The sequence below is a fragment of the Puma concolor genome, chromosome A2 (assembly GCF_028749965.1).
Source record: "Puma concolor isolate L17-30 chromosome A2, mPumCon1.1.hap2, whole genome shotgun sequence".
NCBI lineage: Eukaryota > Metazoa > Chordata > Mammalia > Carnivora > Felidae > Puma > Puma concolor.
Window position 1 is genome coordinate 42,216,230 of NC_141668.1, and position 12,883 is coordinate 42,229,112.

Genomic DNA, 12,883 nt, shown 5'->3' on the forward strand with positions numbered 1-12,883 from the left:
TTTCTAACAAAAGACACTCTTGAGGGGATAATATTCTGGCTTAACTTCAGCTTAAAAAATCGGTTTTTCAACCTGTAATCTAAACACTCTCCAAAGATATTAAAGGACTCATAAACAGAGCCTGGCCTGCACATACATTTCCCAAGAGGAGAACCGAAATGCTTTGCAAGGCAGGATCTACAGAAAATACAGTCTCTTCTGCACACTGGAGAAGTGTATCTACTGTGAGAACGCAAAGACCTGCTTCCCAAGTGGCCTTGGCAGAGAAGAACACTTCTTATTACCATGACACTGGGTACCGTGTGGTGTTAGCTGTTACAGGGGCAAAGCGGGGCCAGCCCCTTATACTGAGCCAAATGGCCAGTACTGACAAGGATGAAATAGCTGAGGAAGCTCACACTGTCTTTGTTCCTATTAGGTTTAGTGAAAATAGCACATAGTCTATCAGATAACCTGAACAGCTACCTTTCATGGTCAGTAAAATGATCATAAAAATAATAACAACTACAATGACCACCTTACAGGAAAGGTTCTTCTAAGAAAATTCTAAAGAAACTGTGTGTGTGTGTGTGTGTGTGTGTGTGTGCGCGTGAGCATATGTGTGTGCATGTGGTGTATGTGTATATAATGTAATATACATAGAAATATATATTATATACTATATACATAAAACATACTCAGCACAGTATTCATGCATTGATTCATTCAACCATTCAAACACACAATAAGTGCTGGTTTCCTAGATTCTTTTTGTTCTGCCCCCTTTCCCTACCTCAGTCTGATTTTTGTCCAAATGCTTGGGATAGCTCTGAAATTCCTTTTTCTATTTTGATTTGAATTTAAAATTTGTTTTGGTGGTTTAAAGAAAGCATCATCTCCTCCCTTCTCCTATAAGAATTATGACTTAGATGTTTCTGTCAGCTCTCAGCAACTGGCTTCTCCTCAAGACAGTAAACATCTGAAATTGGAGCGTTTCAGAGGTTGAGTATCTTGCCTTTTGAGTCACAGACACAAAAGGGAAAAAAAAAAGAAGTGAAAAGCATTTCCTTGAATATGTGCTGGTCTCTTAAAACTCTTGTTCTGTGGCAACCTTCTCTGCTCATCAGCCCACAGCATTTCCTCATCCCTGTGGGTATTTAATAGCTGAGCTGAGTTGGTTATTCTTTGTGTTAGGGGCAGAGTATATTTCCCTGTTAGTCTGTTAGCCTATGCCCTATTAGCCTGAAATAGGATCTCCAGGCCATCTCCTCCTTGTTCTCTGCCTCAGTGTCTTCACACAGACTGTCCTTTCTGTCTCAAGCTCTTCAATCCCAGTCCTGCAACACCGCCAGCAACCCCCAGGGACCCCTCAGCCCCCGTACAATCCCACCTCTTAGTTAAATCTTGTGAAGCGTTCAGATTCCCAGCCAGCTGCTTAGGAAAATTGGAGTCTTTTGTTATACATTTTAAAAACAAAGCAAAACAAAACAAAACCTACATTTCAAAGCAGTTGTCACAGGTTGAGATCATACACGTGTGTGTATGTGGCTATCTGACAAACATCTGTCTTCACCACAGCACCACAAGCTATAGAACAGTGAAGATTGTGTCTGGTTGTTTCTGTTATATTGCTGCACCTAGTACAGTGCTGGGCACACCCCTTAGAAAGAATCATTCCCATGAATATTCCAAAGCCTCAGCCCCAACTACGATGATGCCGAAATGTCCCCTTAGAAGGGATATTCATTGGAACACTGAGTAGAACTGCCAGAGTCTTGGGAAAAATCAAGGATGCTTTTCAGGTACGTCATCGATCCTTATTTCGCATACTATGTTTGGTGGCAGCATGTATACAACACCTAGAAGAATATGAGCTGCGCTCTCTGTCCCATGACTGTGTACCCTGCCCTTCTGAACAACAGGCACACAGAAAGGGAAGGGTATCAACCTCTGTCGCTCTCCTATGATGTGCCAAGCACTTTGTCTACACCATTTCATTGAAGGGAAGGACTGTGATTCTGCTTATTCCACATTCCCTAAGGCACCTCTGTGAGTCTTGGACATGTAGCAGGCATTGTATTAAACATTTAGTAATGCTCATCAAAGAAATTGCATTGATGAAAAGAGGGGCCCTATGATACGTAGGCAACAGTAGACAAACTAAAACAATAGTGACTCACCAGGATGTGTTTTTCACTTCTGTGATTTAGAAAAGAGAACTGTAGCTGGGATAAAATTCTGAAAATTAAAAAAAAAACAAGTGTTTGCTTAGTGCTATAGGAGAAAGTGTTGACATAAAAGGCAATTAAGAGTGTGTGTTAGAGGCACCTGGTGACTCGGTTGGGTGTCTGACTCTTGGTTTTGGCTCAGGTCGTGATCTCATGGTTCATGGGATTGAGCACCGAATTGGGCTCTGTGCTGACAGTGCAGAGCCTGTTTGGGATTCTCTCCCTCTCTCCCTCCCTCTCTCTGTCTCTCTGTCTCTCTGTCTTTCCCCCCACCCCTCCTCCACTCGCACATGCACTCTCCCTCCCTCTCTCTCAAAATAAATAAACTTTTTTTTTTTTTTTAAAGAGTGTGTGTTAATCACTGAGATAAATTCTTAGGTAACTGAAAAGCTAAGATAGCCAAATTTTAATAGCTATGAATAAGGGGTTCTGGTAATGTAGCACCTACCTCCAAAAATATCCCCTAAGGTATCTGTTTGGCCTCAACATAAGCAAGCCCTCAAGATGTTTTTGGCTCAAACGTCAATCATTTTGAATGATTGAAAATCATTCACCTGGAAAATCTTTTCTCATCTGTACCTCTACCATTTCTCCCCCAAATACTAGAGTACTTTGAAACAAATCACTGGTATTATAACATTTCATCCATGAATGTGTTAATCCTAAAAGATAAGAACTCTTCCTTTTAATATAACCATAATACCATTGTTATACCTAGAAAAAAAGGATGAATAATTCCTTAGGATCTTACTTTAGTATCTTACTCAATCAGTGCTCAGATCTCCCAATATGTCATATAAATGCTTTTATTGTTTGTTGGTTGGTTGTTTTGTGTTTTTTTTTTTATTCTCACAGTTGGCTATTTGGGATCAAAATCCAACCAGGGTCCCCATTGTGTATTGGTTGATATATCCCTGGTGTCTCTCTTGATCAATAGTTGCCTCCTCCTTTGTATTTCTATTTGCAATTTATCTTTTGAAGAAAGTGGGTCATTTTTTCTGTAGTCTTCCACTCACTGGATCTCACTGATAGGTCAATAGGGTATTGTTTAACATGCTTTTCTGTCCCTTGTGTTTCCTGTACAGTTGTACTTAGAGGCTTGATAGGTTCAGGTTCAATGTTGGGCAAGAATATCTCATAGCTGGCATTTTGTATTTCCTTTCACATCACATCACGAGGCACATAGTATTATTGTCTCTCTTTTGTGTTATGTTAAAATTTATCAGTAGATTCAAGTGTGGTCAACTTGAGCTGTCCATTATGAAGTTTTTTGTTAGCTTTTCACCAAATGATTTTCATAGTCTTTGATACTCTTTACCTGGATCTAGTTTTTATTAGGGGTTCTGAAATGTTGATACTCCTAATTCTATCATTCCTTCTGTATTTGTCAGCTAGAATTCTCATATAAAGAACATTCTCTCATTAATGGAATATGAATATGTATGTATACATTTATATTCTTAACAGTTTGTATGCAAGTGCAGGACAAATTCTTTTTCTTTGTTTACCAGTTTTCAGATTGAAGGGGTTCGATTTCATCTTCTAATGGTGATCATAAGTTTGTTTTTCTTTTCAAAATGTCAACTATAAACTCATGGATTTAAGCATGTTTGAAAGGATTCAACTCATTGCATTATTATCCTTATCAATGGTTCAATTATCCCATTTTTGAGACCAGTAGAAGCCAATTAAAGTCAGCTCTAGAGTCCTTCTGATATGACCCCAGTGATTTTCAGTAACTTCCTGACTTTCAAGACTTAGATGTCAGGGTTTATGTTGTACGTTTGCTGCCACAGACCTGGAATCAGCCATTCCTGCAAAGTTTTATTGGTAGTTTTCTTCTCTATTTCTAGAAGCTTTTTATACATGAAGTGATATAAGCAGTGGTGTTTTTTTTTCCCAGTTGACCTTTTGTCTTTTTTACTTTACATATGTGAAAGTTGCTTCTGGATTTGAGTCACACATAGGAATGTATTCCACACTCCTAGTCTATAGAGGAGTTTGCTCATGTTTTCTCCTAGTGTATATGTAATTTCACTTTTCAAATTTAAATTTCTAATTAATTTAGAGTCTATGCTAGTACACAGTTGAAGGATACATCAATGTTGTCCTTTTCTAAATGGCTAATTATCCCAACAGATAAATTTATTAAAAAGTACATCTTGTTCTCTTCTCTTCCTTTTTCTCCATTTCCAGAACAATTAGCTATTAAAGCCATTTAGTGGAGTGTCCCCATGTGAGAACAGTGTGGCAGGGACTGAGGCTGAGTAGGGTGAGAAGGCTTAAAGGGGAAAGGAGTTCCACAGGTTATCAGAGTCCAGGTAGGGTCTGGAGGGCATCTGTGTGTGTGTGTGTGTGTGTGTGTGTGTGTGTGTGTGTGTGTGTTTTAGGTGATGATGACCCTATGTTAAGTATCAGAACCCAACAATGGGAGGTAGACATTTTCATGTGTGGGAATCAAGGTATAAAATGTCAGGGCCCAAGCAGAGTGAGGAAGGCACGTATATATGAGGCTGGCCAGGCATGAGGTGTCAAAGCCCAAGCAGGGAACAGAGGATCTTTGCGCAGAGAGAAACCCAGCATCAATTGTCAGCACCCAAGTAGCAAGACAAAGTCATCTCTGTGGGGGAGGAGTGTGGTAGCAGTGATGGGGGATTGATTCTATCCAGAGGAATTGATCAAGCAGGTAAAATATGTAATGGATTTTGAGAGCTTATTATCTCATTGTTGGAGAAAGGAGTTATTAAGAGAGAATGAAAGAAAGCTAAAATGCACGCCCTTCACTGAAACCTACAGAACAATGCAGAGAGAAACTGAAGAATACCTCAACAATTGCAAAAATATACAACATTAATGTATTGCAGAATTCATTATTGTTTAATCGTGAATCTTTCCCAAAGTGACTAGTAGATTCAATACCATCCCATGCGAAATTCTGGCATTTTGGTAAGAATTAACAAATTGATTTTTAATATTTATAAGAAAATATAAAGGACCTAGAATAGTCAAAACAATCTTGAAAAAGAAGACAACTGAAGAAAAATAATTTAGAAATCTTTAATTATATGATATTAAATCTTATTGTAAAATGGTAATAATTAATAAAGCATGCTATTGACATAGGAATAGAAATATGTCCAGGGTACAAGTCACCTTGAATTTTTCTTTGCAGTAGTTTGCTGTTTTTAGTGTAGAGGTCTCACATGTTGTTTGTAAGTATATTCAATTTTTTATTCTATTGCAAATGGTACTTTTTTTTTAATGTTTATTTATTTTTAAGAGAGAGAGAGAGACAGACAGAGCATGAGCAGGGGAGAATCAGAGAGTAAGAGGGAGACCCAGAATATGAGACAGGCTCCAGGCTCCAAGCTGTCAGCACAGAGCCCTACATGGGGCTCAAACCCATGAACCATGAGATCATGACCTGAGCTGAAGTCAGACACTTCACCGACTGAGCCACCCAGGCACCCCAATGGTATTGGTTTTTAAATTTTGTGTTTCAGGTGCTTGTTGCTAATACATAGAAATAAAATTAATTTTGTATATTGACTTGTATCCTGTGTGCTTGCTATATTCCCTTATTTGTTCCAGCTGTTCTTACAGATTCATTTAGAGTTTCCTACATATATAACCATATCATCTATGAATAAAAATTATTTTAATTATTCCTTTTCTCTGTATGCCTTTAGTTTCATCTTTATGCCTTATTGCACTAGCTTGGACTCCCAGTACAATATTAAATAGGAGGAGTGAGAGTGGGCAACTTTGCCTTATTTCTAAACTTAGGGAGAAGATATTCAGTCTCTTACCACTAAGTATGTTAGGTGTCAATTTTTTTGTAGATATTCTTGATCAGTTTAAAAAGCTTTCTTCTATTTCTAATTTGCTGAGAGGTATTGTCATAAATGGATGTTTAATGCTTTTTCTGTATGTACTGAGATGATCGGATGGTTTTTCTTCTTTATTAAGATGATGAATTACATTGATTGATTTTCAAATGTTAAACAAACTTTGCATTCTTGGGATAAAGCCCATTGGTCATAATGTGTTATTCTTTTTATACATTTCTTGATTTAATTTCCTAATATTTTGTTAAGAATTTTTCCATCTGTGTACATAATAGATATTGGTCTATCATTTTCCTTTCCTTTTTTTTTTTTTTTTTTTTTTTTGCCATTTTCCCAGTTTTTCTTTACTGTTTTCCTTTCTTTTAATGCCTGCTGTTTTATTATCAGGGTTTGGCCTCATAAAACAGGTTTTGATATGTTCCTTCATCCTACGTTTTCTGAAAGCACTTAGATAATATTAGTTTTATTTCTTTTTAAAATGTTTGTCACTGAAGCCATTAGGGCCTGGAGATTTCTCTGAAAAAAAGGCTTTTAATTATAGATTCAATTTCTGTGTGAGAGATGGAACTATTCACCTTTTCTACTTAATATTATGCAATTTTAGATAAATCTTTTGGGTTTATTTTTCAAGGAGTTTTTCCATTTCATCTGAGTGATCAAATTTATTAGTGTAAAGTTGTTCATTATTTTGTATCAACACCTTGTCAGTAACTTTAGGTCTTGTATTGATGTTCTTTTGTCCTTCTCAATGTTAAGAATGTGCGCCTTCTTCCTTTCTTGCCTTTATTACCCTTGACAAAGGTTTGTCAATACTGGTAGTCTTTTAAAACCTAAGTTTTGAGTTTATGATATTACTGATTAATGTATGCTTTTATCTTTGTTTTGGTCATTGGGTATCTCCAAATATATCAGCCACATTTCAATACTCAAATGTGTTAGAATGACCTGTTCATGCAGAAGCTAATCACTTAGGAAATGAATTATATTTGTCAAAAGTTACTGACTGACTTTCAGTAGAAACTATTTAACTAACTACTAGACATTATTCAATTAAAGGAAAGAAGCAAAACAAACCGTTTATCAAACAAGAAGTAGAGATAGAAACTTTAACATTATTTGATATTACTTAAATTTTACTGTTAAACCTAAATGTGATACATTATTCAAATTCAAGCACTTGGACTGTAAAAAAAAAAAAACAAAAACAAAAACAAAACACCACAGTATCTTCATGGTATATTACACAATCAGTTGCTCATAGGCAAAAATTTTTCATTAGAACCTTTTGACTGTTAATGAGAAAAAAGAATCACATACTAAACTTTGAGATACCAAAGAAAGTACTTTGCAATTGTATATTTAAATGTATGCCATTGTTAATTAGTAAATTAGTTTTTTATCTAATTTAATAAGATTTTTTTTTCCCTGAGAGGCTGATATAAAGCTGGTGATACTTGTAATTGATCATATCTCTGAATTCAAGAAATAAATATTTTGCAGAGAAACTGAAATTTTCATGACTATTGATGACCTTTTAGGAAAAATAAGAAACCAAATTAAAGCAAGATGAGGAAAAAATTCTGAACTAAACAATAATCATGGAAGAAAAAGATGAAGCTGTCAAAACATAAAAGCTGCTGGCCCCAAGGGAGCTACTTCTCAGTCATGTTTGTTCAGATCTTAACGAAAAGATTCTTTCTTGGCTATTTAAACCCCTTTTGATCTTATAAACAGACATAAAGCTTCCTTATTAATATTAGAAAGCTAGAATAATCCTGATACCTAACTCTAATAGAAATAACACACAAAGGGAAAAAACAAAACCCATTGCATGCTCATTTGTAAATGTTAATTCACAAATCCTAAATAAAATAGAAAATTTAGTTCAGCAGTATAAATTTCAGAAATTCAATGATTAATATTGGAATTTCTAGTAATATCCTCAATTAGTTGAACATATCTCAAATGTCTGGTGGAATAAGAAAAAGGGGTATAGCTGAATTAAACAAAGTCAAAGAAATTTCCAGCCCACAAGTATCCTCACAGCCTTAATTTGTTCATATACAAGGAGAAATTGTTTTCACTCTTTCCAAACTTGGTTGAACATAAAACCTTTTTTCTTTCTTTCTTTCTTTTAGATTTTTATTTTGTTAAGTAATCTTTACACCCAATGGGGGCTTGAACTCACAACCCCGAGTGAGAATCGCATGCTCCACTGAATGAGCCAGCCAGCCGCCCCCATAAAACCTTTTTTAATACTAGAAATAATGTGCTTTACAACTCAGTTTGAGAGATGTTGAACAATGTCAATAGATGAAAGGGGGAAAGCCAGGTGATCATTTTGATAGATGTTAAAACAGCAAATGACAAAAAAAGGGAAATAAGCACATTTACATATTTAAGAACGCTTGGAAATTCTAACAGGAGTACTGGTGCAAAAAAAGAAGTAACAGAAGCAAATACAAAAAGGAAAAGAATATATAGTATTAGTTTATAATGACTGGTTATCAGGAAAATAACTCAAAAAAGTCAACCAATAAATGTTATAAAATCATGAAAATGTTCAATAAGGTACTCAGCAAAGAATAAAAAGTATATTAACAAAAAATAAACTATTAGGAAATAGATGGAAAAATATCCCATATTCAATGACCACAAGATATAGGAATTAAATAGGGAAAGAGTAAAATTATCATGGACTTATTTGAACAAGTGATTCAACTCTGATGAAGGACCTAAATGAAGACTTGGATAGCTAGAGAGGCAACATGAATCTGACAAAAAGAAAATCAAGTTATCTAAAGAAATGCAATACAAGAAAAGCGAGTAGAGTTGAGACATTTGGCTAAGTGTTTGGGGAGAAAGGAAACAATTAGAGCTCCACTTCATATATTACATAAATATAAATTCCATGTGGATAAAAAATCTGATTTCCAGCATAAATCATGTAATATTCATATAATCATGCAGTGGGGGATGCCTTTCTAAGCCTAATGCCAGAAGCAGAACCCATCGAGGGAAAGATTGATAGATTCTGTTATCAAAATGTTGGAAAAATTTTTGCTATAGCTTCTATGCAATGAAATATCCATGAACATAATTTACCAACAACCAAAAAGTATTTTCAATATAAACTACAAAGGGTAACTATGTTTGATACGGGATCAGATAAGGAAAGAATTAATACAATAAATGCCAAAGAGTTTTTAACATACAATTTGGAAGAAAAGAAAAAATTAATCAATTGATACATGAAAATTGCTTAACTTCGTTATTAAGCAAAGGAATACAAATTGGCAGTGAGTTACCCTGCTTTACCTATAAAACTGTCAATTGTTTAAAAATCTGAATGATCCTCAGTGGTTGAGGTGATGTAGGGCACTGACACATTACACCCACTAGGAGAAAGACTGGAACTGTTCTAAAGTGGAATGTTTAGCAACATATATACCAACATCTTTAAATACCTTAAATGCCTCTGGGAATGTTTTATTCCATGGGAATTTTTAGAGATCTAAAATCTAAAGTTTTGGGGGTGCCTGGGTGGCTTAGTCAGTTAAGCGTTCTACTTTGACTCAGGTCATGATTTCACAGTTTTGTGGGTTTGAGGCCTGTGTCGGGCTCTGTGCTGATAGCTCAGAGCTTGGAGCCTGCTTCAGATTCTTTATCTCCCTCTCTCTCTACCGCTCCATGCTTGTGCTTTGTCTCTCTCTGTCTCTCAAAAATAAATAAATGTTTAAAAAACTGTTTTTAAATAAAATCTAAAGCTTTTAGTGAAAAGTTTAGCTATGAAAATTTTATCATGGTACTGTCATTTGAGTGAAATTTGGACAAGCATAAATGTTCACAATAGGAATTTACTTAAATAAATAAATTGTACAAAAATAATTTCTTCCATTATTATTAATTATGCTATGCATGAAATTTTTTGATATGGAAATACTCTCCTGGTGTATTAAAAGGAACATACAGATTAAGATACATTAAACAGAGATTGACAAACAGAGACCAAGAACAAGATGGAGAGACTCACAGGGACGACTCAGATGAATACACACTAAGCTGCAAAGTATAGTTATGTGAAGGGATTTGGGGTGTGTTTTATTTGTGTTTTTAATTATCTGAAAAAATTTTTCACAATAATACGCAATGTTTCTAACAACAAAAAGAAATAAAATGTACTACCTCAATTGTGAATAATATTACACCAAAATATTAACAATAGATACAACGAGAGGACTGTGGGGGGCCTTTCACTTATATTTGCACTTATAAGCCTTTCTGTATTTTCCTTTAATGGACAGGTATAACTTATGCAATCTGGGGGAAAAAAACAATGCTATTTTTTTTAAAAAAAGCAACACAGAGAGATGCTCTCTGTTGCCCTCATAATACAAATCCAAAGTACATTCGAAGGTGTATAATTTTCTTCATGATTTGGCCCTTGCTTACCACAGGTCAGCTCTCTTACTATATCCTTTACTGCAGTCTACGGCTGGACAGATCGACTTTCAGTTCCCTACAAACAGCAAAGCTCATTCTTTCCTCTGGGCATTTGCTCCTGCCCACACACCCCTTCTGGCAACTTCTCAACAACCCCTTTACTGGAAAACCTCCTTCACCCATCACATGCTGCCTGGTGGGTCAGGTGCCTCGTGCACAACTACATCATTTCATGATTCCCATATCACTTTCTGTTTTCTTGTCTTTCCCCACTCACTAGGTTTTCTAAGTTCCTATGAGGAAAGCCTTAATGAGTGATCAATTATTGTTGTCAAAAGAGGTAATGAAATAAGAGAATGAATGAACCAGCCTCCATGTAGCGGATGCTGCCATGGGCATCTCATTTATTTTCTCTCATTGAATACTAACCAAGATTTCATGAGGTAGGCATTATCATGTTCCTTTTCCAGTTAAAGAGACCAAAGTCCAAAGGATTTATTGGATCGCCCTCAGCAGCCCCCAGCACATAGTAAATGCTAATAATTACAGAATAAAAGAACACGCATAGTCTAGGGTAATTTCTCTAAAGGCAAAACTCAAGGAAGAATTGAGCTTATTATCTGGATAACTAAAACAACAAGTGCTTTGTTATGAGGATGAGATTGAGAGTAGAAATGGGAATAGGTTGTTTATTTTACTTTTTCTTTTGGTCCTGAATTATTTTAGGTGGCTACATAGAGTGGCTGGATTCATCTGCATTGAAACCCCTTGAGAATTTTTATAGGTTGAACCAAAACAGAATAATGAAATGAACCCTCCTAGGCAGGAATGCAGAAGCAGACATGAAAGATGATTTCTCTGAATTATTTGGCCTTTATAGAAAGAACCATGATGAGTTTCTAGAAAATGCATTATTGATGTGATGTAATAAGGTGAGCTTTCTTTTTTTTTTCTTTTTTCGTTTCAAATAATGTCTTATTTTATATTAACCACGGTATGAAACATTGCCACTAAAGGTTGTTTTCGGCACAAGTGAATTGTATCTGATTTTATACCCTGCCTTTTCCATCTATCTTAATATCTCTTATGTTTGTGAATGAGGTTTTATTCATGTCATTATTCGATTTCCAGTTCAGCATGGATTCAATGGATTCAAGAGATTTTTCTTTCCCAAATCATACCCTTTGTTCCCTACATCGAGTTTTCTGATTTTTGGGTGGTTCCTGGTCAGTTCATGCTTACGCCCATATTTTATTTATTTTCATTTCCTTCTACATAAAAATAACACTCTTTAATTGTGCTATAGTTGAGAAAATAGATATTTCAAAATAATTAAATATTTTGATTTTAAAAGGGCAGCTTCTACTTAGTGTCTTGAAAAATATTGAAATCCACAGCCCTGTTCTCTTATTTTATATACAAATCCCACATGCATGCAAGATTGTTACAGGAGCACCAAACAAACTCAAAATCCACATAAAAGGAGAATGGTTAACTAGGACTTGGTATGAAATTTGCAAATTTAAATTAGGCAAATATTAATGTTCTTTCCATTTGAGTCTTCTCACTATCATCCAATAATGATTTATTTCTTGTCTATTTAACATTCAGTTGGTTCTAACTTTAAATGCATACTGAGCAAATGTCCATTTTCTTCCTTTCTGCAACAGAACGTCTCTTGTGTGCCAGGCATTGTGCTAGGCACAGTCTCCATTCTCTTGGAGCTTGTAGTGTAGAAAGAAGATAGATGAAGTCACACTAATGAATGTATAAGTACAAATCAAGACGAGTGCCCTAAAGAAAAAAAGTGTGGTCACAGGAACTCCTCTGTGGTGCGTCAGTCAAGTGGCACACCCGCCAGACCTTTAAACTGTGGTCTCTGGTAAGTCTGCAGCATTCCTGGGCTGCCTGTGATTACACCGAAACATTTTCCCTGCTAAATACTTGAGATGAAAACCTTGCTAGACCTGACCTGGCCTGAATTTTAAAATTCAGTTAGAAAGTCTCCTGCTTCTACTGTTAACACTGCAACAGATTATATTTTCGGGTTTGAAATGAGAAGTTTCATCTTGGAGGTGGCTGCCCACCTGCCAAGGCTCCATTTAGAATGTGTGGTTCAAAGTGTTTGAGTATCCACAGCAAAGGAGGGCATGGGACAAGCTCCAGAGAAAAAAACATCGGGTGTGTGACAATGTGGCAGCATACAGGGACTTCAGCAACAACACACAATGTTCCCTGGACAACTCTGTCCTGTTTCACCATTGCTCACAAATAAACTCCCCCTTACACACACACACACACACACACACACACACACACACACCCCTTCACATCAAATGCATACACTTAAGACACAGATCCCACATGCATGCAAGATTGTTACAG

The 12,883-nt window shown here is 35.9% G+C and overlaps 1 protein-coding gene across 2 annotated transcripts in view; it reads left to right on the top strand.

Annotated features, from left to right (window-relative positions):
- The window catches only part of ELMO1 (engulfment and cell motility 1), a 727,703-nt gene that overhangs the window by 91,012 nt on the left and 623,808 nt on the right, over positions 1 to 12,883 (top strand). For both annotated transcript variants that reach the window (XM_086692444.1, XM_086692474.1), the window contains exons 3-4: positions 11,225 to 11,430; positions 12,169 to 12,380. The gene's annotated coding sequence lies outside the window, so the exon portion shown is untranslated. The remainder of the gene's footprint in view (positions 1 to 11,224; positions 11,431 to 12,168; positions 12,381 to 12,883) is intronic.